At 35.1% G+C, this 26,785-nt stretch overlaps 1 protein-coding gene across 2 annotated transcripts in view; it reads right to left on the bottom strand.

The window, feature by feature from the left end:
- Window positions 1-20,085, bottom strand: part of LOC145278017 (monocarboxylate transporter 9-like) — an 83,358-nt gene extending 63,273 nt beyond the window's left edge. The window contains exon 1 of one of the 2 annotated variants that reach the window (XM_080130210.1): window positions 19,645-20,085. The gene's annotated coding sequence lies outside the window, so the exon portion shown is untranslated. The remainder of the gene's footprint in view (window positions 1-19,644) is intronic. The other variant, XM_080130209.1, reaches the window with a different exon arrangement.
- Between the last annotated feature and the right edge of the window lie 6,700 nt (window positions 20,086-26,785).

Below are 26,785 nucleotides of genomic sequence, written 5' to 3'. Positions count from 1 at the left end.
CCAGCTCCCGGCAATCGCCATACACTGTAGAGAACCTACTGTTGGTTTTACAATACTTTTAATACATAATCGCTTTCATTAAAGTTTAAAATGCAAAAATCAAGTGTCATGTTTCAATCGCGTTCTTAACAGAAACATTCATTTCGAACGCGCCCCTGATATATAAAAGGACCTAGTGTTCATTTTATATGTCGAACCTTTCGGTCTTTGTGATAATAAAATTTCTCAGGTGCACTTGTGATGTTTGGCTGTGTAAGGTGTTAACTTTTGTCAACTCGCCTGTTCCTTCTTTCATCGGATTATTTCGATTATCGATTATCGATACTTATAGAAGAATTTCGATACAAAACCTATCTAAGAACACTGCCAAGCTGATAAATTAACTTCGTGTGAAATTTTATAAAGATTGGGTCAGTCGTTTTCTGAGTCCATAGGGGACGAAATCGAACACACAAAATTCACTTTTTAACAGTAGAGATAGAAATATATATATATATATATATATATATATATATATATATATATATATATATATATATATATATATATAAAGGGTAAATTTTGACGGCAAATTTAAATTAAAATAAATGACCGTAAAATAGTTTTATTATATAAATATTTGGTTTATTTCAAATATTAGTTATTGTCATTTATAATTAAAATACAATTATAGGCCTATAAATCTCGTGGCTCGTTCAAATATGACGTAATCAAGAGGCCCAATTTTCACAAACTCTATGCATCATATTAGGCTGTATTTTGGCAAGAACCTGTCGAATGTTGTCTTCCAAGTTGTCTATTGCGTCTATTTTATCATCGAAGACGGGACTTTAAATATCCCCAAAGATTATAATTTTATGACATTTAAAGTGCACGAATGATGCTGTCAGTTGAACAGGTCAATTTCGTGAAATTATTCATTCATCAAATATTTTCAGTAAATTAGCCGAATGGTTTTCAATTTGCAAACGCTACTTGTGTGTCCTTCATGATTAAGTGCCAAAACTAAGATGGACTCAAAATAACCGATAGTTGCCAAATCTGCAATTAAAAAAAAGTAAAGTTGTGAATTTAAATTTCGCCTATATATATATATATATATATATATATATATATATATATATATATATATATATATATATATGTATATATATATAGTCATCGACATACAGTCCTGTTTCGTTGTATCACAACTCATCAGTGTCGCTAGACTAGCATCTCTCCCAAGCCAAGGATTGAACCTAGAGCCGTCGTTTTGACAGTCGGCATGTGCGTGTGTTATTATTTACAGTTTTTTAGTTCGTTTCTGGATCCTGTTTTTGTTGTCACTATATTTCAACTGTTTTGCGCGTTGGTCCTTTTAACCACAATAACTATCTTGAGACTTCAGAAACATTATCTTCTGTAACACAATCTATTAAAGAGACAAATGGTTGATGTGACTCGGGCGTTAGCTGTAGTGTGCTGATCATTTTCACATCGTGAGTTTTAATACTGAACAAAAGCAGCCAGATTTTACGCTCCACAAGATCTAAGTCAAAGAATGCGAACTACTAACACCCATTGCTACATGAATTAGCCCTTCGACACAAGACACCTCAAACAGAAGGAAGTTTAAAACTATCCAAGTGTCACGATAACAATCACCAGTTAGAAAATAGGATAATGAATAACATTCCTCAGCCCTAAACTATAGACATATACACGTAGGTAAAATATATACACTGTATGTAATATAAATACTATATCACACACACACACGCGCGCGCATATATATATATATATATATATATATGTATATATATATATATACTGCGTATCAAATTATTAACGAGTTTACATTTTTTTTTAGATATTTAAGAAACGAGTGAATAAAAATCCACGAAACTTTAAGAAAGTGCTTACAATACTATTCAGCTACTCCAGTCAGAAAATAAAAGTATTTAAAGCAGTATTAGCGTAACTATGGAAGGAGATAAGCATATCTGTTGATTTCAGTGTGTCAAGTTATTAACGAGGTTGAGAAAAAAAAAACAATATAATCCGTAACTTATTTAGTGAAATAATTTTCAAACATTAAATGAACTAGGAACAATCCTTAGAACACAATAGTAGCAATTTCTACGTTGACATAATTAGTAGGAAATATGCGATCCTTTTTTATGAATGACTTGTAAAAGACGTTAGTCCACAGAATTAGTCAAATTTTGATTTCGTCAACAGTTATTCCTCGTGATACCTCTTGGAGAGCATCCCAAAACTCACCTTTGCTCTTAAATTGGCGTCCATTTGCATAGAGTCGTCGCTTCATGATAATCCAAAAGTTCTCAATTGGATTCAAATCCGGTGAATTCGCAGACCACTCTATCTTCCGTAGCCCAGAGAACCCCAGTTATTGCAAATACTCATTGCTTTTGTTTGCTGCATGCGAGGGAGCATTATCCTGTATAAAAATAATGGTTCTTCTGAACGTCAACCTTTGCTTCTTCGGCCATGGTTCAAAGTGCTCCTTCAGAAAAGCTATGTAAGCATTTGACGTCATTTTTACGCCTTCTAGGACTCTCCATGGGCCAACTAAAGTACGTCCGATAATCTCAGCCCAAATCATTATCCTACCATCATCTTGTTGGCGCCTTAAATGCTGATGACGATGTCGTCCATCTAGGACACATTCCTTGATCCAGCCATATTGGCCATCAAGAGTGAAACGCACTTCATCCGTTAACAAAACTTTGGAAAAATCCGTTTTCATGTTGTCCTCTGCCCATTTCAATCGGTTTTGTAGGTGATGTTGCTTTAATGGAGGCTTTGTTACAGGCTTCACAGACCTTGCCACTTCTTTCAGAAGGCGACATCGAGTACTATTTTAGACATTCTTCAATCCTGCCTGGTCAAAGATTTCTCAACTTATCTGCCCAGGGTTCGTAATCACTTCACGTTTAATTTGGAGTAGAGAACTGCGTGAAACAACTCTAGATTTACCTTTATCAGCTCACGTACCTTTGTAGGGTCCTTGACCAATTTCTTTTCAGTTTGATGATACCTTCCAATCATTTTCGATATTTCGAGGGGGTTTTACCTTTTGCTAGCTGTTCTGTAATAGTACTCTTTTCAGAACTACTCAAACCACCTTTGCGGCCCATTTTATTGACGAAACAAACTGCTTTGTTAATAATTTGACACGCCTCAAATACCGTGGATTCAGCAATTACGATGGCAATTTTTTTACATTGCGCAGAGCAGTACGAAAATTTCACAGTGCGCGCAGCTAAGTATTGCCAACGTTAAGATTCTAAAACTGGGAAAATTTTTTTATCTTGTTAATAATTTGACACGCAGTATATATATATATATATATATATATATAGTAAGTTATGAAAATATATATGGCAATTAAGTTACACAGAATATTCCGCGTTTCATTCTCGTGAGAATTCTTCAGGCTTATATAATGATAGGCCTGACGAATTCTAACCAGAATGAAACGCGAAACATCATGTGTAGCTTAATTGGCATATGTATTTTCATAACTTACTACCAAGCTCTACCTACATATTGAGCACTGTTGAAGTAAATATTGACAAATTTACGCATAAAATTATATCTTCGTATATTTAATTTATGTGATTACATGAAGTAATCATATATATATATATATATATATATATATATATATATATATATATATATATATATATATATATATGTATATGTATGTATGTATGGCTAGGTTTCCTTCCTCTTATCTATTTGCCTTCTGGTACCTAAGGTATATAAACTTTTATGCATTTTTATTCTCGTAAAATTTATATGCTAATTAACATATCGCAGAATGGATTTGTAATCTTAAATGTACTTATTAATAATTTATCTTTTTATTTTTTATTTTATTTCATTTATCCATTTTTTTCATATATTAATAAAAATAGTAACCATATTATTTTACATTTTTTTTATTGTGGAATTGCTATTATCCACTTGAGAGCCATGTATTTAACAGCTGTCATGTCATTTAACAGCTACATGGTACACAGCTGATGATCCCCGTTTTCTATTCACAAAATTTTAGTTAAGGTTTTCTCTTTTCATTCTTATGTAGTTAAATTCTGTTTTAAAATTGAAGACTTCTGCGAAATCGGCTTATGCAAGTACTAAGTCTATTTCTATTTAACAATTTTAGTTAAGGCTTTTTTCCATCCTTATATGAATGACTTCTCTTTTGTCATTAAGGTGCTTAGTCTGCGATAGGTTAAAATTAATATATATTTTTTCTTCCGGGAATTTAAACTGCATTATTTATTTATTTATTTTTTTGCATATTTTTTTTTACATTTTAAAAAAATTAAAACCTTCTTTAGATTATATATATATATTTATATATATATATATATATATATATATATATATATATATATATATATATTTATAAGCTGAGGTTATTGATTTCTAGAGGTTAAGTAACTGTTGTGTTGTGGAACAACAGTGAAAGTTAGAACAATCAAGTCGTCGATGTTCGGTTAAGGAACAAGTGTATTAACAATAATGTACAAAGATATGAAAACGTGTTTTGGACATTTAACTTTGCCGAAGAAAAATGGCTTCTGATGAAGAAAAAAATGAACCTTTTTTCCCTTTCTAAAACACTTGGTAAGTGTGTTCAATTATTAAATAATTGACAACATTCGTGTTTTTCGCTGTAGATTGTGGTAGCGAGTTTTTTCCCCCCGTCACCAAATTCTATTGTAGTAATTAATTCGCTGTTAATCCTTGCGTATCCAAATATCTGTTGAAATGACGAAGGTATTCTGCCGTAAAGATTTTACGAATCTTTATTCCAATCACTTTTTATGATTCTCTGCAGTGACGGTCATTTCGATTCCTTGTCGCCAATCTGTTGTGGTATGGAACAACAGTGAAAATAAGAACAATCAAGTCGAGGTCCGGTTAAGGAACAAGTTAATTAACAATAACGTACAAAGATAGAAAATTGTTTATCTGCTGGGCACTGAAGTAGAGTATGGTATACTCTTTGTTGGAATTAAATAAGCAGAAATATGTTGCTACACAATCATGAGCATGTTTCGGTCAGCTAGTTACCAGTAACTAGAGATCTCTTCAGGCGATACAGCTTATACGAGAGAAAACTTAGCTTTCATATATAATATATATCATATATATACTCTTGTACATATATATATCATATATATATGTATATATATATTATACGTATATACATGTATATATCATATATATATTATGCGTATATACATGTATATATATGTGCGTGTGTGTGTGTGCGTAGAAAAGCATACATATGATCATTATTTTGGCTATGAGTTACATGCATATATATTTAATGATGATTTGTACTGTGTAGCTTAATTGCAATATACTTTTATAAGTTACCATGTAGGTCTAATCATATCGTGTCTTTTGCGGTACTCTCTCTGGACCAATCCACTACACCCTGCTGCAAGGTGCGCAATTGACTCTGACGTCTTACCACAAATCCGGCATTCTGCAGCAACTTCCCCTCCTAGAACCACTTTTTTGAACAATCGTGTTCCTAAAGTCTGCTATTGTGCTGTACAAACAAAAGCTTCAGTCCTCTTACCCAGATAGACAGCTCTAAGTCATTGCCATGATCTTTCATCAGCCACTTCTGCTATATCCTAGAAGAACCTTCAGTAGATTTTCTTCCTAGCTAGTTCCTCTGCCCTTTCTCTATCTATACTTTTCATATAATCAGCCTTGATCTCACATACCTCCACTTCATTGGCCACAACCTTAAGTATCCTCTCCTCACTTCTAACCACATACTCCTTCAACGACAGTACACTAGGGGAAGCAGGAACTCGGAAGGGAATTCCAAAGTCTAGCGGTTCTGGGGAGGAAACTACTGAAGTAGAAAGCTCTCTTACATCTAGGGATCTCAACTGTGAAGGGGTGGGATTTTGCTGCTTGACGTGTTTGTCGGGGGTATTTACGTCGAGGGGGTACGAGTACTTGCAGTTCGTCGGAGCATTCACCGTTAAAGTACTTGTAGAAAAGGCAGAGGGATGCTACATTTCGTCGATGGGACAGACGCTGAAGCTTAGATGACAGTTCAAGACCTATTAGGTTGGTGAGTCTCTTTTGAACCTTATCTAGGAGTTAGAGACTTGTGGCAGATGCACCAGCCCAAATATGACAACAATACTCCATATATGGGCAATGGTGGCCTTATAGAGGTATAGGATACTTTCGGGCGTTAGTAGCTTTCTAGCACGGTAGAGAGAACCTAATTTCTTTGCATCGGTCCTGGCAATGCTCTCAATGTAATTTTTCCAACTCATGTTTCCTGAGAACGTTAGGCCGAGGAGTTTAAAGATGTACTTTCAGATAAAGAGTCTTTGGCCATTTCTATTGGTGGTAGAGAAGGTTTCTTGTAGTAATTGAAGTTTAGTCTTGGCAGCATTGAATGTGACCATCCATTTTTGTCCCCATTTCACTACAGATTGCATCCTCTAGTTTTTCTGCCATTCTTTAGATATGAGTTCATTTGTTTTCCTGTCGTGTCTGTTATAGAGCGTGGTGTCATCCGCATATATACCCATCTCACAGACAATTTTGTCAAGGAGGTCATTTATGAATATCAGGGATAATAGTGGTTCAAGGATAGACCCCTGGGGCACTCCCGTATTTATATCATATTGCTTAGATGTACAACCATCGAGGGCAACCTGGATTTTTCTCTTATCTAAGAAGGGTATAATTATGTTAAGTATTGTTCTTCCAGTGATACCGTATGATCTGATTTTCCTGAGAAGACCTTCATGCCATACCCTGTCGAAAGCCTTAGGTATATCTAGAGCTACCGCTCTACCCTCCCTGCTTTGTCAACTGAATGGTATATACGCGCACAGAGATTACAGTTAGGATGTCTGCCGTGGAACGAGCTTGCCTGAATCCATATTGTTGGTCGGTCAGAAGTTTAGCACCTGTAAGGTGATGGATTAGAGCTTTGTTAATTTTGGACTCAAATATTTTAGCGAAAAGTTGGTGAAGCTAATGGGGCGGTAATTTACTGGGTCAGTTCTTTCGCCAGAATTCTTGAAAACTGGTACCATGGAAGCAGTTTTCTAGCAGTCCGGAAAGCAAGATTCATTAAGGCATTTGTTGTAAAGTTTGGAGAAAACTGAAGCTACTTTGGCGGAGAACTTTTTTAATAGCACAGCCGTGATGAGATCAGGTCCACATGCTTTTAAAGTGTCAAGATTTTTTATCATAGCAGGCACCTGAGAATGAGTCATTTCCAGATAGTCGTGAGGAAAGTTAGGGAGGGTGTGGTTAGCAGGGTCCAGTGTGAAGTTGCTATAAAACTTCTGCGTGGGAACATGTGCTTCAATTGCTGTTTTGAATCACTCAGTAGTCTCATTTGCGCACTGTTCAGCAAGAAATGAAAAGATATTTCGCCATGGGGCGTCTCTGATGATATCCCTGATATATATATATATATATATATATATATATATATATATATATATATATAGTAAGTTATAAAATATATATGGCAATTAAGCTACACTGAATATTCCGCATTTCATCCACTCTAGGACTCTTCAGGCTTATGCGCGAAATTCGCGCATAAGCCTGAAGAGTGCTAGAGTGGATGAAATGCGGAATATTCAGTGTAGCTTAATCGCCACATATATTTTATAACTTACTAACTAGCTCTATCTACGTATTGAGCACTTTTGAAATAAATACTTAAAGTTTACGCATAAATTTATACTCTCGTATATTAATTTTATGTGAGTAATGAAAACCTAACAGCCAACCGTGGTTCTTTCTCGAATTTTCTGCTCACATTGTGCACAGAAATCACTTTTTTGCATTTGGTCCAAAGTAATAGATATACTGAGACTAAAGCCGCTTTCAGGGCCGCCAGCAACTACTGCAAAAAGTAATAAACATGCGAGAGAGTTGATATGCTCATTCTGTCAAGTCCAAAGTAGCTGAGCAGCGGCTTGGTTCCCATCAGTTTTGGCAAATAGCAAACAGAATCTTGAACATTAGCGTGTGCTCTATCCCAACAATCATCAATGGACCTGAGGTAATCTCATCAGCATCAGACAAAGCCAAACCCTTTGCCAAGATCTTTGCAGCTAACTTTACCCTTTACGAACAAGGCTACCAACCCCCAGTATTTCCTCGTGTTTCTGAAAACACGCTATATGACCTACAAATATCTGTACGTGATGTTGCCAAGCTAATCATACACCTTGATTCCAGTATAACAACTGGCGCTGACGGCATACCAATTATAGTGCCCAAAAAGCTTCAACCAGAACTACCGCCCATACTTAAAAAGTTATTTAAGCATTGTCTTTAGGAGAAATGCTTCCCAACACCTTGGAAAATCTTATCACTATGACCAGTATTTAAGAATTCAGGTGATCACTCATCTCCCTCTCAGTACAGACCAATAAGTCTCCTATGCGTCATGAGTAAGTTGCTGGAATCTGTGTTAAATACAGAAGTAATCTACCATCTCAGCAAAAATAACCTTCTTGGTAACATGCAATATGGTTTCCGTTCTGTTAGATCTACAAGAGACGTGTTTACAATTATATCTCATAGGATTAGCAAATCTCTCGACAGAGGCTATCTCTCTAAGGCAATTGCTCTTGACATAACAAAGGCCTTTGATAAGGTATGGCATAAAGGTCTACTTCACAAGATCTCCAGCTATGGTATAGCTGAAAATGTCTTTTCAATCATTAAATCATTTCTTTTTGATAGGTTCATAAGTGTAGTGGTTGATTTGCAGAAATCAGAAGCTCTCAGTATTAAGCTGGAGTCCCTCAGCGATTCATCCCGGACCCAACTCTCTTCTTGATCTACATTAATGATCTTCCAAATCACATCCTTACATCATTCGTAGACATTTATGCTGACGGCACTACAATCTATGGTAGCACATCAAAGACCGTAAACGACCATGTTCTCTCTGATTCTCTCTTCTCTTATCTTGAGTCCATGGTACAGTTGAGTAAACGGTGGCTGGCTAGTTTTAATGCATCTAAAACCAAACTTTTATCTTTACATCATCAACGCTCTGATCCCCATCTGGCATCAATTGAAATGAACGGCTTTCGTCTTTGGGAGACCTCATGTTTTGACAAGCTTTAGGGCTTGACCTTTACTCCTAACCTGAAATGGAACACGTATATCAAATCCATTGCCAATGTGGCTGGAAAAATGGCGGAAATCTTCTTCTGCTCCAGTAAATATCTCACTCCTGATGTAAGTCTCTTCCTATATAAAAGCCAGGTACGCCCAACGATGGAGTACTGTTGTCACATCGGAGCAGGAGCTGCTAGTGTTACATGATAAGGGCTTCCTCTTTTTCATGTGAGTAAAAAAATAGGTAATTAGTTAAATGAAAATGATATCAGAATAAGCGGGGATTGAACCCTGTAGATAAGTCTTAAAGAACAATAGGTTAAATGGAATGTCTAGTTAAATTGTTGATACTGTTAAAATATTTAATAAATACGAATTTGGCTGGAAACTATTCACATTCTTAGAAAGAATGCATAATAAAAATATCGGTTACAGAATTAGACAAGTAGGTTAAATTCCTTCGTAAAACAACAAAGAGAATGGGAAATTTCCTGGACGTCAGAAATGGTTTCAAAATGCGCAAATCGCGCATGTTTGAAACACGTGAGTTATGGTAACGTTGATTAGACATACGTGTGATTTCTCAATATAGGAAAGAGTTCGAAGTTAGGTAGAGGGAACTAGATCAGTCAGTGCGAAGAAGCAGAGGAAGATCAGACCGATTCTCCGTTAGAGTCAAGGCACCCTCTAGGAAGCGAAAGGTTTAGAGGTAACCTCTTTGAATCCCTGAAATTCAGAATCATATTCGACCGGTCGAAGAAGAACTAAATGATCATCATGTTTTTATAACTGCCGTCTTTCTGTGTTCATCATTACAACGAAAAAGGTAACGTGTTATATTATATATACAACTGTCAAACGTAAATGCCAAACGCACTATCTCTCGGTCTATTTATCTATATATCAAATCTCTCCTTTTGTATTACATGCCGTCGGCTCTCCTGTAGTAATCTGTACCCTGTCTGTCTCGTTATATATGAGAACTGTCTCTCTATATATACCCTGTTTATGTCTCCAATATGCTATCTCCACAAACATGAACATCTTAAGACATATGAACACTCAACAACATGAACACTCCTAAGACTGTCTCGGTGACACACTAAGACTCTTACTAACATGAACAACAACAAATATATAAGTCGTCATGTAGATAAGAACAACGAAACATACTCTCATATTTGGTACCTTCGAAAAATACCGGCCAGTACGTAACACTAGAAGCAGCTTATCCTGCCTTGACAGAGATCAAAATAGACTTCGTAACTTAGTGGGGGATGCCCTTTTCTCTTCCCTGCAACCTCTTTCCCACAGAAGAGACGTTGCGAGCCTGTATCTTTTTTATCGGTATTTTCATGGCAAGTGCTCGTCTGAGTTTCAATCTGTGGTCCCCCCTTCGCCAAACTTTCACTCGTCTGGCCGTAACCACTATCAATAATTTCCAACACTCTTTATCTGTGCTTAGACCTAAACGTAGATTCCATGAACAAAGCTTCACTCGTTTAGAACTGCACATCTGTTCTGTGGAACTCTCTTCCTATTGCTTGCTTTCCAGATGACTACAATCTGATTGTCTTCAAGTCCAATGTAAACAAGTTTTTGATGAATCTTCCCCCTTAGTAATCTAATTTACAAAATTCGCACTACATATGTTAACTACGCTATAATCATATTGACTAATGTATACCCATTAACCCTTATCTTCGAGTGGCCTCCGGGCCTTGATAAGTGGTGATTCCTGTGTAAAAAAAGGTTTCAACCTATAGTCTACTACTACTACTACTACTACTACTACTACTACTACTACTACAATAATAATAATAATAATAATAATAATAATAACAGAAGCAGCAAATATATTAATACCTTTAACTAAATCACTTCCCCAAAATGGGATTCTACATTTTTAAATGATTATGTGGCGAAAAGAAAAAAACGTAATTCTTTTAAAATTTCTCACGGGAAACAGTTTCGCACATAAAATTAACATAAAATGATACCCATTTTCGGCCCATTCTTGCTCAATCGCATAAAAATCGAAAATGAAACAAAATACTCGTACAGAATAACATTTTCAAGTGATTGTTAACATTGTTTTATGTGTTTCTGCAACGTTTGTTTAATTTTCAATTTTAAGCAGATATCAATGGTCTTTCTGATAGGGTTATTGGGCAGCCATTTTTCAAATTCTAATTTGAAGGCAATAATTTTCAAATTGAAGGCAATAATTTTTTTTTAACCGAAATAACGCTTTAAATGCAGTTTCAACACAAATAAACTTATTCGGGTATGTAGTGTGGAAACTTTCTCCACTGAAAGGTCGAGGTTAACAAGGATTTTGCAACAATGGTTTGTTGAGACCTGTGATCAGGTAAAAATTGTAGAACCTTGTCGGTCTGGTAATAAGGGTAACGATTCAATTTCCTTCAACTCCAATCCCAAACTGAAATCACAACCAAAATTCAGTTCACTCCATCCCTCTTATAATCCAGTTAGCCAATCAAATAAGTTAAATGTAACATCTACCAATATAAAAAGAGTCATCACCCACACAAAAGGTTTTTGCTGCCACTCTTCCTGAGAGTCGCAGGTAAGTGCTTCAAGTTTTCTCAACAACAAGAGTCTTGCCTTTGGTAACATTTATTTGTTGCACATTTGTTTATTATTTCTCTTCTTTTTCTGCTAATAAGAGTAATAACTGTCCATAACCCAATTTTTCTTGTTGGGGTATATGTATAAGTTTCAATGTTGATATAATTTCCTGTTTAATTAAGAAAATCTTCAGAATGTTTTCTAGGTTGTCAGAAAACACATCCACGGAAAACTAGCCCATGGAAAACTCGTCCATTTTTGGTTGGTAAGAAAACTGGTCCATCTATATATATAAAAGCGAAAATGTGTGTATGTATGCATGTATGTATGTACGTACGTATGTATGTATGCATGTATGTATGTATGTTTGGGTATGCGGGTATACCTACTACCTCAGAGAGATGAACGACTCTGCCTTGCATAGTTTCAGGTCACCCTTGGGCAAGGTGTAGTACCTGTTAGCCTCTCTTTCAAGTTCTGGAGGGTTACTATATTGTGAGAACTAGGGATATATATATATATATATATATATATATATATATGCATGCTTGCTTTCTTATGTGTATGTGCGTGTATATGTCCAGCTGCCGGAGAGGTTAAAACTCCGTGATAATAAACCATGCAAACTATGCCACTGCTCAGTCATCTCACTATATTAGTTTGTCAGTGTACAACCAGTGGTAGGGTGCGAGAGGGTACAATATGTGTAGCACAAGTATGCTTTGTTGCGATCGTTATGTGCAGATATCTTTCGAAGAAAAAAAAAGTAAAGTCCTGTGGCGATAGGTGAGTGGCGACGTGCACAGGCTTAGCGGGCTGGAAGTGCATAGCTGCAAATCTGCACATAGGCGGCCAGTGATTTATCTAACATCGTTGACTAAATCGCTTACAGGGTGGAAGCAACTTCGGTGGTTGATCTAGCGGCTGAGCAGCCTTTTCTAGAGATACACTGTTCACCCATGAATTTGCGAAAGGTCTAGAAAAGGTGACCTATAAATTGTCTACTCTTTTATTAGCTGGTCGGCTTCCTGCGGTCTACGGCTGCTCTATATTTGCAGGAGAAACAAGATAAAGTTGAAGAAAAATAATAAACAAGGAAAATCAATATTTTATCAGGAGAGGAATAACCTAACTGTTGCTACGTAGAATGTGAGAACTTTGCTAGATGTCCTGGATGATGAACGACCTGAGTGTAGGACAGCTATTGTTACAAGAGAGCTCGCTATGTACAGCATAGACATTGCCGCATTGTCTGAAACACGATTGAGTGGTGAGGATCAATTGGTGGAAGTGGGCTTGGGATACACCTTTTTTTGGAAAGGAAAACCATCGGGGCTGAGACGAGAAGGTGGAATTGGCTTTGCAGTGCGTTCTGATTTGGTGAAGAAGATTGAACAGCCAATCTGTGTAAGTGACAGAATTATGATGATGCGCTTCCGTCTTGCACACAGTAGGTATATGACGATTTTATCTGTGTATGCCCCTACCATTGGGCATGATGAAGACACCATCACGGCGTTTTACCGAGACTTCAGTCGTACCAGTACCATTTCCTATATTCCTTTATCTGAGAAGATCTTACTCATGAGTGATCTAAATGCAAGAGTTGGCAAGGACCATCATACCTGGGACTCACTCGGTCCGTTTGGTGTAGGTAGGGTCAACAGTAATGGTCTGTATCTTCTTCATCTATGCACTCAGTTTGATCTTGGTATCTATAACACTTTCTGCAGCCACAAAGAGGTCCATAGGTTTACCTGGACCCATCCTCGTTCAAAACAAGGTCACTTGATTGATTACATTATTTCCAGGAAGGCAGATTTGCGGGGCGTCTGTATTGTGCATGTTATGCGTTGAGCTGAATGCGGCACAGATCACTTTTTGGTACGCGAGAAGTTGAAAATCTGTATAATGAGGAAGTGTAGGTTGGGTGGTGTTGGGATTCCCAGGCGGGTTGATTTGTCCTGGCTGAGTGATCCAAGTGTACGTGAAAGGCTTCGGTCCGTAGTTAATTCTGCTGATTTTGATGGGTCGTGGGCGAATTTTAAAAATACAATCTATGAAATAAGTGTAGATGTTCTTGGCTTCCGCAAATCTAGACATCAGGATTGGTTTGATGATAATGATTCTGAAATTACTCAACTCTTAAGTGCTAAAAATGTGTTGCACCATAAGATGTTGTCTGCCTCTCATGAAGGTCGAGAGTCCCTCCAACACTCACTTAAAGCAAACAAGGGTATTCTCCAAAAGCGACTCCGAAAAATGAAGAATCAGTGGTGGGCTAAACTCGCCAACCAAAGACAGATGGTTTTTGATTGTACCATTTGCTTAAAAAAGCTTTTGGTCCTCAAACACTATCTACATCTCTCCTACTATCAAGTGATGGAATTGCCCTTAAAAAGGATCCTAACAAGATTCTCCTTCGTTGGACGAGCATTATTCTGATCTCTTTGACAACCCCGCTAATGTTGATGAGGACGTCATCAATGAATTTTTATCACAACAGAAGCTTATCCATGAAATGTCTGCATTCCCATCTGAGAAGGAAATTAGCGATGCAATCAAGGAAGTGAACGTTGGGAGGGTGCCAGTGCTTTATGGTATTCCTGTGGAAGCCCTCTTACGTGGGGGTGATAAACTTGTTCATGAAATTCCTCATCTTATCACTGATGTCTGGAAGGGTGTTCCCGTTCATCAGGATTGGGTTGATGCAATTCTTATATCAGTGTACAAGGGAAAGAGGCCCAGGGCCGACTGTGGAAGTTATCGTGGGATAAGTTTGTTGGAAGCAGTTGGCAAAGTATTTTCCAGAGTTCTACTCAATAGATTGTTAAAGTATATTTGTCTATCCGTCATTCCAGAAAGCCAAAGTGGCTTTCGTCCGGGTAGAGGAACCACGGACATGATCTTCTCTGCTCGGCAGTTGCAGGAGAAATTTACTGAACACTGTGTTCCGCTTTATCAGGTTTTTGTTGATTTGACTAAGGCTTTTGATACGGTGAACAGAAGTGCCCTTTTTTTCTTATTAATGAGTTCAATTTACAATAAAAGGAGACCAAATCGCCACTAATCATTCTTCGTTAGAATGCTTTAAAACATTAATCAGAAGTACCTTTTCTAGAGCATTCATCGTCAAGCCCAAATATCAGCTGACGTGATATTGTAAACAAACACAGACGAAATTCGATGAACGATATTATTATTATTATTATTATTATTATTATTATTATTCTTTAATTTATGTTTTCTCAGTTAATTTGTCCAATTATTCCACGTAATATATAATATCTATCTATCTATCTATCTATCTATCTATCTATCTATCTATCTATCTATCTACTCTACAATTATATAAATGCAACTTTGTGTCTCTGTGTGTGAGATCGTTTCTGATAGACTCCGAAACGGCTGAAATAACTTTCTTTAAAATTTACAGAACTTTAGTGTATAGTAATCTTAGTTGAGTTTTGTCTCAGAATAACCCCGATAATAACCGATAATCATTATTTTAATTCCTGACACTGCTACTCCCCCACTTCACAAAGCTGGGGGTGGAGGATACTGATTGTATCAAAAAGTATTCTGTATCTCTATGAAATCATAATTCGCCCATTCATAGAGTATTGTTGCCACATCTAACCAGGTTCGAACCCTAGTAGGTGATGCCCTTTTCGCTTTTCAGCGAACTCTTTCCACCAGAATAGACAGTGCGAGTCTGTCTCGGCTCTATCGCTATTTCCATGGCTAGTGCTCGTCTGAGCTCCAATCTATGTCCCCTTTTGTCAAACTTTCACAAAAACACTCGACTAGCTACAACCATTATCAAGATTTTCCCCCACTCTTTATTTGTGCCTAAATCTAAATGCCAATTCCATGAACAAGGCGTCTTTCCTAAAACTACCCGCATGTGGAACATTGTACCATTGGCCTATCTATCATCGGTAAATGTTTTTCTATGTAGTCGTACAGCAACAGTGATAGAACAATGGGCAGTGAAATTCTACTGTGGGTAAATTGATAGTGAGTGTTTTATATTTAGTTTTTGCGTGATGTGGTCTGTAGGTTCAATCTCCGCACCTAAATTTCTTAATATTTTTGTCCTTAAACTGCAAAGAATTTTATAAGACTTGAAAATTTATGTGTTTTTTTTTTGTTTTTGTTTTTTTAATTTTGCATGACGTGGTCCAGGTTCAAACCCCGCACATAGATTTCTTAATGTTTTTTTTTCGTTTAATGGAAGGAAGTTTATTTATAAGATTGGAAAATTTATATGTGCGTGTATATTTTAAGAATATTTATTATTTTTACAATATGAAACTGGAATATTACGGTATTTTAATTAAACTTCATAATTGATTATAGAAAAAACAATATTGTAAACTCAGCAAAGATGATTTCTTCGTAGAAAAAAATACATTTGAATTTCACTCAAGTCACTTAAAATAATAAAACTTCAAATAAAACTTTTTTTTAACTAAGTTTGCTTTAAACTAACTGTTTGGTATGACATGATTATTTTCTTTAATCTAGTAATTCACAGACGGTAATACCTCAAGCAATTACAGTACAAACACAACTGAACATGTTTTTATATTAAAAAAAAAAGTTCTTAAATTTAACACCCCCCCGGGCTGCCTACTATTGTTTTGATTCCCCTCCCCTGCACTACTATCACTTTTTTAAATCTCTCTCTCCACCTGGGGAGAACTGTTATTTTGATTCGTACCCCGCTTCTATCACCTTTTTGACACCACTCTCCATCCGGCAAATGGTATCGAAAAAGGTGGAGAGTACTGGAGAATCTGGGGAGACTTGTTGTCACTCAGCTTCCAGGGAACACCACAGGCTGTTTTCAATGAGATCTTTGATAACCTGTGTGAAAGCTTCTTGAGTGCCAATAATAATAATAATAATATTAATAGTAATAATAATAATAGTCTTATCTAATAAGAATTCAAAGAAATATGGAGCAATGAGTGTCAGTATAATATAAACACCAGTAATGCTATGAATACTAAGAATCGTCCCAAAATAAGTAGGAAAAAACTAGGAGAAATTGGAACTAAAGGAAAGTCTAAGACTCTATAGGCAAGGATATAAAAACAACTGAACTCCTAAAGAAAAATCATCGAATGCAGCAACCAACGCACATAAAGTATAAACACTAAGAAAACTACAACAGAAGTAAAACAAATCCTTGTGAACTGAAACTGCAAGATATTAGTCTCAGCTGATATCACACAAAATAGCTGTAAATGTAAAGGAGGATAAACAGACAGACACGCATATATATATATATACATATATATATATAAATATAAATATAAATATATATATATATATATATTTATATATATATATATATATATATATATATTGTGAGCACTAATTAGACCTCCACTTAAACAGTGCGGAGAGAACTGAGATATTGAGGACGTTTATTGCGATTCAAATTGTAGTGAAGACCAATACATGTCAGAAGAAAGTCAATGATAAACGGTTGTTTCGAAAACACATGTCATTTACAAAGGTTATTAAAAGAAATGGAGCCTATTGGGAATCTGTAAGGACATGTCACTCAGACACTAAGGAAAACCATTTATTTTCAGTGTGCAATCTGTGATGGTGACTTGTGTGAGAACTAGTTAATAGACAATAATGATAAACAGAATTATGGAATTCATGGCGAATCAATATTGTAATGCGAATATAAAAAAACAACGACAAAAAAAAAACGTTAAGCCTCATTTTATAAGATCAAAAAAAATCCTCGGAATATATTGACACACGGACTCATTCTACGTTGAAGATTCAAAACAAACGGAAACCACGCGTTAAAAAAAAACAAACAAAAAAACTAAAAGATTTCCATTTAAAAAAAATTAGTAAATAATTAAAAAAACGACAAGAAAATGAACGGATAAAAGAGGCGAGGAATAACATAAACATATAAATATAACTTAACAGTAAAATAGATAGATAATGTAGTCGCCGCCAGAAAAGAAAAAAAGAACAAGGATAGAAACCAAAGATAGGGAAGTTAACAGCAATGAGGACATAATATTACCTCAGATCAAACCGAAAACTTAGGCTAATGAACAACCGCCAAATAAAAAAAAATACCAATACCCCCGCTGCTACAGGTAGAAAACAAAGATCGTACTTCCCCCTCCTCCCTCAACCCTGACCTCTACTTCCGTATTTCACCACACCTCCCTCCAAAATCACTACTGCTCACATCCACAAAGTATACACCCCACTTGCTTCCAAATCGGAAAGCACACCCGAATGTCCTATAAAAATGAATGTAAGACGTGGTCTCTTTGAATTAGGATTCACTGAAACATGTATGTACATATGTAAACAATAATGTTTGCATAATTAACAGACTATATATATATATATATATATATACATAAATGCATATATATATATATATATATATATATATATATATATATATATATACATAAATTCACCTACCCTTTTTAAAAGATTGAATCGCCAGATCGTGAAGACAAGATTCAAACAAGTACGCAATGTCCACAGAGTTTTATCATTATACTAGACTACCCGTGACCCGTTGGGTCAGTATGTTATATTAGCCATGGAATTAATGTATGAGCGTGACACTTGTGATGTAAAGAAAATAGTTTTTGTGACATAACAGAAACATTTCTATGAAAGTATATTAAAAATGAAAAAAAGAATATAGGTAGATTTCTATGAGTCCTTCTGTTTATAATTGTTTATTTTTGAAAAAAAAACTTACATCCATTGAATTATAAGTGGTTTGCCATACTTATAGGTAAATCTTTACTATTCAAAATGTGATATATCGTTTAATTTAAACGCGAAAAAACCGTTCGGACACTGAAAACGTACACAGTAAAACAATACATTGTAAAATGCTCTTATGGTTGTCAAAGGTTAGAGTAGATTTATTTGTAAGAAAATTGTGTTAAAGTAACTTAAATGTAATACAGAAATGAACGGTGTAAAAAAAATGCAGAAAGTATTAACAATTATTTAGATAATTTAAACGCGAAAAAAACCCAATTCGGATGCTGAAAATGTACGCAGTAAAACAATACGTTGTCAATGGGTAAAAATTGATTTATTTGTAAGAAAATTGCGACAGTATACTTGTAATAAAGAATAGTTGCAAAACATCCTCAACCTTCCTATATTAAATAATTTATAAATAATAACGTTAATATTTTAGTGAGCAGGTCAAATTCTGCAAGAGTAGCGATTTGTGTTTCTTTGTTTACGCTGTTATGGGTTTATGTTCATGTACGCATGCGCAACCGGAAGTCGTAAACGGGATGTTGGTTACAACACTCGTTACAAGGTCGTTCAGTTTTATAATAATATAGACAGATTTATTAATTCATTGCTATTTGATGAAAAAAATAATGTCGTTTATATATATATATATATATATATATATATATATATATATATATATATATATATAGAGAGAGAGAGAGAGAGAGAGAGAGAGAGAGAGAGAGAGGGAGTAGAACGTCCAAAAAGGCATTATTTTTGCACTAATATATCTTTTTATATCTGTTCAATAAAACAAAATTAAACCAAATATATCCCAACTTACCACTCCTTACGTAACATAGTAACATTGTTCTATAATCCATAATGATCGGTTAAATAGTTTAGAATGGAATAATGTACATACAAATATATAAACATATAAACATACCTAATGTCCTATAAATATAGATTATTTTCTGTGAGAGTCCACGTTTTTAGGTAATACAATAATTGTTCTTAAAAGTACAGTCCATACTCTTCTTAGAGAGACCTGAACAAAAATGATTATAACACAGATGTTAATGAAGCTGTAAATAAATAAAGAATAATTACCTTAAAATCGACAGCAATTTACGTTCTCAAGGCGAACCAGACGATACGACGCTATTACTAAAAATGTAATTGTACCAACTGTAATCCCGTAATTAGACACAGTCAACTTTCTGGATTGAACCTTTCTATGTCTGGAGTCGTCTTTATGTATTTCTTCTTTATCGTTTTTTTTTCTCTCTCTTTATTTTTTTTCTTTTACTGTTATGACTTGAAGGCGTAGTGCAATTGCATACAGCCAGCCGAAGCGTTTTTAACGGCAATCTGAAGTTACAGATGCAACAGGTTATATTCAGCTAACGAAAACCGCGCCAAGTTAAAGATTGATCTTTCTCTCTCTCTCTCTCTCTCTCTCTCTCTCTCTTTTGTGGTGGGGTTAGGGGGCATTTCTTGACTTCGATTTCGTACTTCTAAACACACTCGACAAGTTTTCACTAATGTTCCGGTTCGTCTTATCAACAGATACGGACGTCGCCTTTTCTTTTATGAAACGGTCAAAGACGAATAGGCAGAAAGTGTAGAATTTGATTGGACACTTTCGTAGGTGTGGATTCCTATAAATCTTTCTCTCTCTCTCTCTCTCTCTCTCTCTCTCTCTCTCTCTCTCTCTCTCTCTCTATCTATCTATCTATCTACCTATCTATCTGTCTATCTATATCTTTGTACCTTGCTAGCTTTATATATATATATATATATATATATATATATATATATATATATACGTTATCATTTTCTTTTACGATATCACGTTAATAGGGGTAGATACACAAATATTTACTCATTTTCAGAAATTGTACGACTATTTTAGCCTTCACAATATTTCAATGTTTTTTTCTTTTTTTAAGGACCTTCTTTTGACTCTCTGCTTTTGAAAAAGTGATGTTATCTCGAAATATTAAGATTTCCACCATCTCGGTTGTATCAAATAGTAAGTAGCATAACGTATATAGCTTCTTTATATCACATTCCCTATCACAGACGGTTACGTTTCCGACGCGATTCCCAGATCAGCAATATCAACATGCCTCACTAATAGATCTATTTCTGTACACAGTTCCAGATGATTGTGTACCGAATGCTCATAGCCCAATCGGGAATGCTGATCACGCCGTGATAATGGAAGAAATCGCCCTAAATCGTTGATCCAAAACTGAAGAGCTATTGCTCAAAACGACAAAATATTATAAGAAGCCTGACTGGGAAGCTATCAGGGATCTCATCACAGATGCCCCATGGGAAACATCTTTTCTCTTCCCGCTGAAGAGTGCCTAATGAGACCATTGAATAGTCAAAACGGCAATTGAAGCACACGTTCCCACGCATAAATTGTATAGCAAACTCCACTTTCCTCAATGATTTACTTCTACTTGTGCAGATGCCATTGCCCAAAGGCAATCACAGATTAAACCGGCAAAAGTCCAGTACAAACAGACAAAAGTTTCTAGAAGCTAGAAATAATTATAAGAAAGAAATAGCGACAGCTAAGAGAGAATATAATGAAACCACCAGAAAACGCATCGAAGCACGGAAATTAGGAACCCGTAATTTCTGGAAAATCTACAACAGTGTAGTAAATAATAGGTACTCGACAATTCCCCCACTATCCAATAATAATGAGATTGTTTGCACGGAAACCGAGATAGCTAACAAACTTACCAGTCGGGTTTGCTCAAACTCCACATTGGGCCCAGCAAACCATTCTCTCCCTGACTTTCCTTTGTGGACAGATGCCAAACTTGATAATCTGAAAATCATTCCTTTTCAAGTACATGTTATCATAAAAATCCTAGAAAGCTCGAAAACATTTGAACCCATCTCATTCCGCCAGTGCTAATGAAAAAATGATCCGCTGAAGTTGCTCCAGTCCTCTCCAAACTATTCAACGAATCTTACTTTCCTGACTGCTGGAAAACTGCTTCTGTAGTACCAGTTTACAAGAAGTTTAGCGAAAGAACTCGCCCATCAAATTATCGCCCCCATTAGCCTCCTTCCGCTTCTCACTAAAATATTTGAGTCTATAATTAATCAAGCTCTAGTTCATCACCTAACAGCTGGTAAACTTCTGACTGACCAACAATATGGATTTAGACAAGCTCGTTCTACGGCAGATATCCTTACTGTAAACTCGGAACGTATATACTACACACTGGACGGAGATATATCTAAGGCTTTTGACATGGTTGGGTACGATAGTCTTATCAGGAAAATCAGATCTTACGGTATCACTGGACGAATATTTCACATAAATTATTCTTAAATAGGAGAAGAATGCAGTTCTTCATCGACAGTCGTACATCTAAACAATATGATATAATTGCGAGTATAGTTTAGAAGTCTATCATTGGACCTTTATTATTCCTAATGTTCATGAATTACCTCCCTGATAAAATTATTTCTGAGATGAGTATATTTGCTGACGACACTCTATAACAGGCAGAGGGGAAAACAAATGAACACATATCTAAGAAAATGGCAAAAACACTAGAGGAAGGCCTTCAATCTGTAATGGTAAAATATCAAAACAAACAAAAGAGTTGAACCTAAGGTCAACTGGGCCTTTGTCCTGCAAGTTCCTGTCCATTGGCTGATTAGGAGGGGCGCGGTGGAAAATAGGAAGGCGATTGGCTAACTAAAAACTCAATAGAATGTGCATGTATAGAAAAGCGAGATAACCACAACTCTTCGCATTAGCCTGAAGAATACTTGCGTAGATGAAACTCGGAATATTCTGTGTAGCTTAATTGACATATATATTTTATAATTTACGACTATATATATATATATATATATATATATATATATATATAACTTACGACTATATATATATATATATATATATATATATGTATATATATATATATAGTGAAGCATATCAAATTTAACACGGCTGAGTTCTTTTTCCGAGCTTATTTCGGCTAGCGAGTTGTATATTATGTCACTCAGTTGTTGTTGTTCGGTCATATTCTTATCAAGCACTTTCTATTGGTACCTGTAGCTCTTAGGAGTAGTTGTTGTCATTCTTTTCTTTATTGATGCTTGGTGTATTTATAGTTGTATTTTTTTTTATTTTATATTGGTTATAAAGGTGGGTGCAGGACGGGTAGGGGCGAATTATTTATTTTTACTTTTTTTAGTTTATATTTTATTTATTTCAATCTGACATGCTTGAATAATGACTTATGCCAAAATATACAAACACACACAGAGACATATATATATATATATATATACGTATATATATGTATATATATATATATACGTATATATATACGTATATATATGTATGTGTGTATATATATATATATATATATAACTACTTCATTTATTCGCATAAATTTAATATACGAAAGTATAGATTTATGCGTAAACTTTAAGTATTTACTTCAAAAGTGCTCAATACGTAGGTAGAGCTAGTTAGTAATTTATAAAATATATATGGCGATTAAGCTACACTGAATATTCTGCGTTTCATCCAACTATAGGATTCGTCAGGCTTATGCGCGAATTCTGTCGTTGCTTCTTGTTTTTACATATGTTGAGGATTTCTAGTCGGCCAATCATTACTCTAGGATAGCGATACAAAATAGCTTTAAAACTAACAATAACAATAGGAAAAACAAATAAATAAATTAAATAAACATGAATATACATAAACGATCACATACGTATATGTATATATATGTATATATATATATATGTGTGTATATATGTATATGTCTGTGCATTGTTTGTGCACATAGGTATATTTATATGTATATAAAAAAAAGAGAACGACTACCTAAAACCACTAACCTAGTTCTAAAACAGATCCTTTGTTTGATAAAATGCATGCCCATTGGCTGGTAGGAAGGGGCGCGGTGGATACTAGAAAGCTGATTGGCCGACTAGAAATCCTCAACATATATAAAAACAAGAAGCAACGACAGAATTCGCGCATAAGCCTGACGAATCCTATAGTTGGATGAAACGCAGAATATTCAGTGTAGCTTAATCGCCATATATATTTTATAAATTACTATATATATATATATATATATATATATATATATTTGTAGACAACATTTCAAAGCCAAATATATATTCACATTATTCTATCATATTTTTTATTGTGTGTTGCATGGGTTTCGATAAATAGCGGACGAAATACCAAACAACTCATCAGAGACAGTTTATATGTTCTTCGGAAAAAAACAGTTTAAGATTTTCTTTAATTAAAGAAGATAAAAGCTGGTTAAAAACATGGAAACTGTTTAGAGTAATACATAATAAAAACTAATTTATTAAAGATGTACAATAAAAGTCCTTTTATTTGAACTTCCTCTAAAGTTGGACTTCCTCTCATTTGGACTTCTTCTAAACCTGGACTTTCTCTAAACTTGAACTGTCTCCTCATTGAAATTGTATTAGCATATTTGATGCGGAGTTGCAGTAAAACTGTTTACATGGTTTAGTCACATATTGCACAGAAATGTTAATATTGGTACTATGTAATTAATGTAGATTAGCTATTAATAATTAATTTACACTAACTGTAATTTTTTTCAGATTGCTATGTTTAAAATAGTGTAAAACAACCCATCACAATGGCTTGCAACTCTAAAAGAAAACAAGTGACACGGACTTTACTCGAAAAACGTCAAATTATAGAAGAATTAGATGCTAGAGTTGAAAATAGCGTTATATTGAGAGATTATAAGATTGGAAGGAGTACACTGTTTTACATCCAAAAGGAAAAGGAGGAAATATTGAAGGCTGCTCCTTTCTCTCCAAATAAAAGACATATCAAAAGAAGGACTCTTCACAGACCAAAGCAAGTTGAATTAGATCGAATATTGCATGAGTGGTTTGCAGCAAAATGGAATGAAGGTGTAGCAATATCTTGGCCCATGTTAATTGCTAAAGCAAAATATCTTAAGGAAGAGTTGAATATCGCAGAACATATGAAATTCAGTGAAGGCTAGCTTAGGAGCTTTAAGAGTAGACATGGTATAAGACAACTAACAATGTCAGGCGAACAACGGTCTGCTGATACACACGCAGCATCAAATTATTGTGACAAATTCAAGACGATAATTGCCGATTATGGTTTAACACCAGAGGATGTTTACAACGCTAGTGAAAGTGGCGAAAATTGGAAGTGCTTATCTACAAAAAAATTAGCCGAATCCGAGGAGCAGAAAATAAAAGGATTCAAATTAAATAAAGAAAGACTAACAGTGATGGTATGCGCTAATGCTTCTGGAACTCATAAACTTCAGCTTCTTGTCATCAGCAAATAAAAGTGTCCCCGGGTATTGAAAGGAGTTTCGCCTTTGCCAGTATCCTATTATTATTCACGAAATGGATGAATGAATCAACAGTTGCTTAAAAAATGTTTTTTGCAAGAATTTGTGCCAGTTGTCTAGAGGCGTTTTCTTGAATTAGGTAAACCTGATTCAAATTGCTTGGTTCTGTTGGACAATTGTAGAGCACATTCTCCTGAGTCAGAACTAGTGTCATCTTGCGGGAATATTTTTGTGTGCTACTTACCACCTAATGTGACTTCTCTCATCCAACCTATGGATCAAGGGATTATTTGGAACTTATAATGTTTCTACATAAATGATGTCATGATGAATATGATAAATAGTACCGCGAGTATAAGCGATTTTCAGCGCCATTTTATTATCAAAGATGCCATATTTTCTCTAGCAAGTGCACGGAATCAAGTTCAGGAACGCGCATTAACAAAAGCATGGGGTAAATTATGCCCAACGCCAAAGGCTTCTGAAGTGAAAGAATCAGAGAATACATCTGGTCTAAAAAAATTCTTGAAACCAAACGGTTACCGACCAACCACGCTGTTCCTAAATCACAAATGATGTTGAAATGTGAGTGCAACAATATGAGGAAACTACTAATCAATATCCTGAAGGCAGTAATGGTGATGAAAATAGCGCAGCTCCCATTCTCTTGGCCCTAATGTAAATAACAAAGAACACTCTGATGAAGTAATATCATGGATGATGCAGAAAAGTCTGTGGAGACGGTTATAAAATTTCTAGAAAAAAATCCTTACTTTAGTGACAATACGTTTTCCAAGCAATGTCATTCCGAAGAGATATAATCATAAAGAAGCTACAGAACCAAGAAATTGTAGATTTTCGTGATCGCTTACGGAATACAATGGCAGCGCCCGAGAGTTCAATCAATGAAAATCGATGAAACTGCAATGAGACTCATTTAATGAATGACTAAAAAAACTGTATTTTACATAAATGTATGATTTCTGTAGATGATAACTTAGGTAATAAATACCTAACAAGTAAGAGTAGATTTAATTTATTTTCAATGTTTTTGTTCCAGGTAATAATATGTAATAATTCTTACTTGCAATATATCGTAAACTCAACTCAATATATATTGAAGTATCATATAGCAATGAATTTCATTTACTATTTCTTAATTCTAAGAAAATTAAAGTTAACTCCAGCACATTTTTTATCACGAAACGTAGACAACATCCTCTAATTTGTACGAAGCGGATGTTCAAATTATTGGCGTTATACTGTATTTGAAAATTTCTAGGATTAAAGGTCATATATATATATATATATATATATATATATATATATATATTAAAAAGTGAACGCGTCTGTGTGTCTCTCTGTCTGTGTGTCTTTGTACATTTTTCTTCGCAATAATCCTGTTAATTTTCAGTCTACAGACTCGAAATTTGATATACAGGGTACTGAGATTTGGAAAAATCGATGTGATCGTGTTTCGGCCAGAAATTTGGTTGCGAAGGGGTCAAAGTTCAACGATTTGACCTTTGAGAACTCTACCAAACTCCACCGACAATTTGGGGTGTAAACACTTGAAATTTTAGATATAGGAACCTTGGACATGGATCTAACATAATAACTTTATTTGAGCCCAAAACAATAAATTTTAAGAGTTCATAATAGGGGTCAAATTTAAAAAATTGACCGTTTTTGATTTTTTTTGTTTTTTGTTTTTTGCTCAGCATACACCTCCAAACACCCGGGCAACGCCGGGCTGAAATGCTAGTATATATATATATATATATATATATATATATATATATATATATAAAAGTGAACGTGCCTGTCTGTCTGTCTGTGTATGTGTACATTATCCTACG

This window comes from Euprymna scolopes, chromosome 6, assembly GCF_053919585.1.
Source record: "Euprymna scolopes isolate OS-2025 chromosome 6, ASM5391958v1, whole genome shotgun sequence".
Classification (NCBI taxonomy): domain Eukaryota; kingdom Metazoa; phylum Mollusca; class Cephalopoda; order Sepiida; family Sepiolidae; genus Euprymna; species Euprymna scolopes.
This window is presented reverse-complemented; position numbering and strand designations above follow the sequence as displayed.